This window comes from Tachysurus vachellii, chromosome 12, assembly GCF_030014155.1.
Source record: "Tachysurus vachellii isolate PV-2020 chromosome 12, HZAU_Pvac_v1, whole genome shotgun sequence".
NCBI lineage: Eukaryota > Metazoa > Chordata > Actinopteri > Siluriformes > Bagridae > Tachysurus > Tachysurus vachellii.
The window spans coordinates 11,771,111-11,777,110 of NC_083471.1; positions in this window are offsets into that span (position 1 = coordinate 11,771,111).

The following is a 6,000-nucleotide window of genomic DNA, read 5'->3' on the forward strand; positions in this document are numbered from 1 at the left end:
TTCCAGTTAGCATAATGACCTGATAATTTGGTAGATCTGTGTATATTCATCATAGAACTAAAACCTAGGATTATGTGTCGAAATAATTCTGTGTCCCTGTGTAGGAAGAATTGCAGCAATCCTCAAACTGAACCCTGTGGGACGCCATCTTGCATTTCCATAGAATTCCTTGCTTACAAAGATATTTGATATAATATAATATAATATAATATAATATAATATAATATAATATAATATAATATTTAGTAACAGTTAGCGATTAAAGCTGGGCTCACACTGTGCGATTTTGGCCATGATTTGGTCGTCTGAGACAAATTTTGAAAATCCTAAATGGTTTCTGGAATTCTAGGTTAAAATCTGTAGTCTCTGGTTTAACATGGTCACCAGCAGCCGATTAATGGCAACTGCGATAATTTTTTCCTCCGATGAAATTCTGGCAGTGTCAGAAGATTTCAGACACTTACCTGCTGTCCTACAACAAGTGTCAAACCAAGAACCAATAGAAGCGCCGAACTGGATGATGCACTTAACGCGACAACAGCCTCAGGGAAGATGTTGAAACGAGTCAGGTGAACAACGGAAAGAAAAACTAAAAATGCTATAAATTGTTTTTGTTTGCTGCTACCTGCCATTTTAGGAGAATTCAGGTCTGAACATGTCACGGATTGATGAAGTAAAACCCCGGACAAGTATTCTTGTGTGCATCCAATTTTGATGCAACTTGATTGTAGTACAGTCTGGCATGATGACCACTGAGATTCTACAGTGTCACATGGGGATCATGTTTGTACAGTCTGACAAGCAACAATCGCAAAGGATCATGAAAAATCGCAGTGCGAGCCTGGCTAACGGCTAGAAATAAGAAATTTGAATTGGTTATGTTTTGTTTTATTACCTGTTTTGAATAGAGTCATGAGCTTCATCCGATTCTGCAGTTGTTGTAAAACTGTATTTATTTAACATGACCTGAGTAAATGGTTAACTAGTTGAAGTTTTAAACAAAATTGTTAGGAGGTTGCGACATCATACAGTAGGTAACATGACAACAGCAACAATTAGCACATATACTGAATGCTTTGGCTCCTGATACAGACCTGAAACAAACAGCCCGTTTTTCTTATTATAAACATATCTTTTGTTGAGGGTTTTTTATTTCTTTTTTTTTGTACCCTGCTTTTTTTTTCTTTATAAAAACAGGGACATTTATAAAGCTGGCAAGGAACCCATTGGCGCATTAGTGCTAGTATGGAGTGACCAGCATCTGTGTGCTGAGCTAATAGAGTCTGCTCCAGATTGGCTGGATAATGAACAGGAGTAGAGCCAAGAGATTTCTGAGGTTAAAATAATAAAATAAAGTTCAGGATTATTGCTTGCAGCAGCACTAGATGCTTATTAATCTATTAAAATAACAGACCTACCATGACGTGAAGGTTGATTTGCTGCTTTTACACTGAAATAAAATAAAAGTGAATTGGTCAGTCAGTGACCCCCTCTCCAGGCAGCTAAATAACAGCATTTGAACAGTTTGTTCTACTTTATCAGCCCTGTGAGCTTTCTTCCTTCATTTGTCCTATGAGAGAAGAAGTGCTTTAGGAGGTAGCCAGGTCGAAGCGGAGGTTGAAAAGGCCCTGAAGACAGAATCTATTTTTGGCTGCAGTACTGTGGGACGGAGTACGAGTAGGGACGAGACAGAAGGAGAAGCTGAAAGAGCTGAAGAGCCTGAGCAGTAAAGCCCTGAGATGCAGTCAGCACATTTTTATCAGCGTGATCAGCCCATGAATCAGGCTTTGTGCGGGACTTGGAGGTGATAAATACCCAAGCGAGGGGTCTAACATACAAGATAGGCCTCATTGTTGGAGGAGCCTGGCCTGTATTTCACACGCCAGGCCTTATGGGTGATGGATGGGGTGAACCTAAGCAATATTTCTCTCTCTGCTCTCATTCTCCGGCTGTTGTTAGAGTGGAGAAGTAGGAGCTGAGCCAGGGGGGGAAAAAAGCAAAAAGTAAACAGGGGCAAGTGAAGCAATTTGAGTGCAGTATCTAGATTTAAAAACAAAACAATAACATAACTAAAAAGTCCCAGATCCAGTTTAAGTTGTTGACATTTTATCATTAATTGCGGAATTTCAGTAAAATCAAATTCATGCATGGAATTTTCCATTTACGCCAAGACAAAGTTGGACTTGAGCTTTAAGAATAATGTAGCTAAATGTTACTTATAAAGTAAAAGTAAGGTTTTCCTTACCACAAACATCTGACTTAAATCATCTGCATCAATGCAGACAAACATGCAGAAGAGATAAGCAGTGAAAATATCCTCCTGGTAGCAAAACATTAGATTATCGGGAGCTGAACAGATTTAAAAAGCAGAATCGCTCACAAAAAACTGCAGGCCGGCTAGGACTTTTAATCATTTGATAAGTTAAGTAAAGCTATGAGAGAGAGAGAGAGAGAGAGAGAGAGAGAGAGAGAGAGAGAGAATTGTTCTCCAGGCACAGGAGAAAGAAAGACTAAAAAAGAAAGACTAAAAAAGAGATATTATTGCACTCTTACGTTATGTCAGGAATTGGCGTGGACTTTTTCCTGTTTGTACACTGGGGGACATTCTTGCAGTTTGTTTATCTGTGCCTTGTGTGTTTGTTTGTTTGTTTGTTTTTTTTGTATCACGTGTGTTAGCCCTGCCCTTTCCTTATCCGTTCCTGCCTCCGCACACCTGTTCCTTGTGTTTCAATGATTGTGTGTCACCCCTATTTATACCGGTTGCGTCTGTTTATTACTGAGTCCTTGTGTTTGTGTTCCTGTTTCTGTGGTTTGTGTTTCCAGTTTCCTAGTGTTTCCAACCCTTAATGAACCCCCTTTTACATTATCCCTACGTGTCTTTCCCTCATACGTAAGGATTTACTGTATGTCAAAGTGAAAATTCAAGCACTTCCTTATTCCTAAACCACTAAATTCCAACAATTTTTTTTTCTTTTCTTTTTTTAATATCAAAATATATATATTTCTCAGTTGCACGATTGATAAGGCTGTTTATGTACTAGATAAAGTCAAATTTTGTGGTTACTTTTTATTTCATGGTACTACGTTCAGTACGTTTCAGATCTGCCGTTAAGACTATAAAGAATCATCCCTTCATTTCCTGTCAAAATTAAGACAAAAAACTAAATCCTCAATGTCTTCCACGTCAAATCCTTGAGCTCTGACAGTAATACATTGCTTACACTGGAGACTCCTTCCACATGAGGATCAATAAACTTGATAAATGGTACTGTAAAATGCTTCTGGGTTAAATACAAAATTCTGGGTTAAATACAGAGCTTTCCAGAAGAGAAGGAAGTAGTTGATTGCTAATTTGGATTTTTTTTTTTATTGAATCAGTTTATTGACACAATGCTATTATGTGTATTAGATAAAAACATCAACATACAAAAACACAAACAACAAAAAAAAAATAAAAATCATTCAAGATAATTTACAAGATGTAAATTACATCTACACAGAATTTAAGAACAATCTGTCTTCACATAAAAGGAACTGTTACAAGAAAATTTACGTAGGCTTTTGGTAAGAAACGCTTTTGTTATTGAACCGGAGCTTATTACATTTAGAAATCAATTGCTACTCAAAGGATGAGTGTTAATATCATGAATAAAAGTTGAATTAAAATCAGATTTTGGGCTCAGTTTTATGATCACTGCATTGTCCTAGGTAAGCTGTTGACCTTCCTAAGGGACTGATATCATTTTCTTGACTGAAGTTTCTCTCTCTCTCTCGCTCTCTCTCTCTCTCTCTCTCTCTCTCTCTCGTTCACCTTTTTATGTCCGAGCGCTGAACCAAAGCAAATTGAATAATGGACCTGATCCAGCTTTTGGATTTTTTTTTTATTTTTTTTTACAGAAACGTTCGGAGGACAAAGGCTTAAGCTCGAAGGAACCAAGAAAGCCATTAAGTACGCTTAGCTGCAACACACATTCAGAGAAGGAGAAGGAGGACACTTTGGTTTAAAAGTGTGTGAAGGAGTCGTCTGCCACCGACGTACACCTTCAACACAATCTGATGAGGGGCAGTATATTTTTTGTCTACCTTTTTTTCCTGAATTGAATTTGCTGAGACAGAAGTGGAGGAAGCAATTATAAACAATCTGCTGCATTGCTGCATTGCTGCATTCAGTCATTTGTGAGAGGAGATAAGGTGAACGCTTTTCAGGCTTTTCAGAGCATTTAGCACCTATAATCCTCAATTTACTGTACATTAAGGATGGAAATGCAAAAAAAAAAAAAAAAAAGAAAGCGCTTGAGTTTGCAGTAAAGAAATGCAGGACATAACAGATTCCCACTGTTTCCTTGCCTTCATTACATTTCACATGCTAAATTTATATAACTTATAAGACTATAAATCAATCAGATTATGTACTTTTTATCTGTTAATTACTAGCCAGAGTTCACAAGTCAAAGCCATGCCCAAAATCTATTTTCTAAGTATATAATTAATCACAGAAAAAGTTAATCACTCCATTTGTTGCTGAGTAACATCAGTTTCACTGGCAACGGCGGAGATATACTTTAGCTTTCATTAGAGCTAGCATTGTTTATACACTGTTATATCAATGGTTAGCTGTTAATAAGCCAAAGTTAACACACTGTCTGTGTTGCTGTTGGGAAATAGTACCGAAAAAAGCAGCTTTCTCTGATGAAAATGATTGACCAATCAGATTGCAATTTTCAACAGTGTCTCACATACTGTAATTCTTGACCGCTGGTGCCATTACCATAAAGTAAATTTCCATAATGAAGCATGTCGGACTTGGTATTATTCCCTGTCTTGTGTCCTCGAGCTGTATTTAATGATTGCAACAGCTGAAAGCTGCTTAACCTCTCCAGCAGTGAGCTTGCTACAGTGTGCTGATCAATTTGGGCCAAGGTAATTGCACCCTGTTATTACCTGTGTACTCTCTCTCTCTCTCTCTCTCCCTCTCAATCTCTCTCTCTCTCTCTCTCTCTCTCTCTTGCTCTTTCTCCCTTTGGGAAAATTAAATTCCAAACAAAGTAATAGCTGTTACATATAATGGTGTGTAACGAGAAAAGTGCGTCCCTTTACCCCTCCTCCTCTTAACCCTCTGATTGGCAACGGTGATAAATTCGTTTAATTACCACACGCCCGAGGGGGAGGTTTTTTAGATCAGGGTGCCACCGACGTTTTAAGACCACGGCATGCTGAAAAAGAAAAATCGCTGTCCTACGGAGGCCGTAACCGTAGGTAGCCCAGCTGTTGGAAAGACGCCCGTGAAGAATGACTCCAAGACCCTGTCATCCATCACAATCTGCCCTGTTTTCTTCTCCATCTATCCCTCTCTCCTCTCCTCTGCTCTCCTCTCCCCTCCCTCTGTGCTATCATGAAAGAATTTATCAGGGCTGTTTGGCCCAAGGCCCCGAATCTCGACATTCTCGGCTGCTGGGTCAGGACTTCTGCAGCGACTGCAGCTCGCTTTGCTGACCTGGATGGATGGATGGAGGGATGAATTGAGGAATGGAGGTAGGAAAGATGGCTGGAGAGGTAATGCAGGGTTTGATGATTTGATTCATTTTTTCCCCCTTTCCAACATGATTCACAGGATCCAAATTTACAATCAAAATTTTCTCTCCTTCAGTCACAAACAAACAAAATTCTAGCTAGACGTCTAGGAAATGTTTTTGTGCATTAATTTCCATAGAGCTCTATTTTATTACCTGAACAGTCGCTTTTCAAAACCTTGATTCTAATTGGTCCGAGATATTCACACTGGTAACGTTATTATTAAGCTTATGTGCACTTGTTCTCCAATCCTGCCAGGATTTAAGTGATTTTGTGATGGCAGGAATGAACTCAAAATTTAGCAAACTCAGTGATTATTCATAGGAATTTGTGATTTTTGAATTTGAATTTCACCAGAAATTTCATGTTTCACACCAAACTAAGAAAAGTATAAACTAATAAAAAGTATGATGTGTTCTTCAGTGAAAA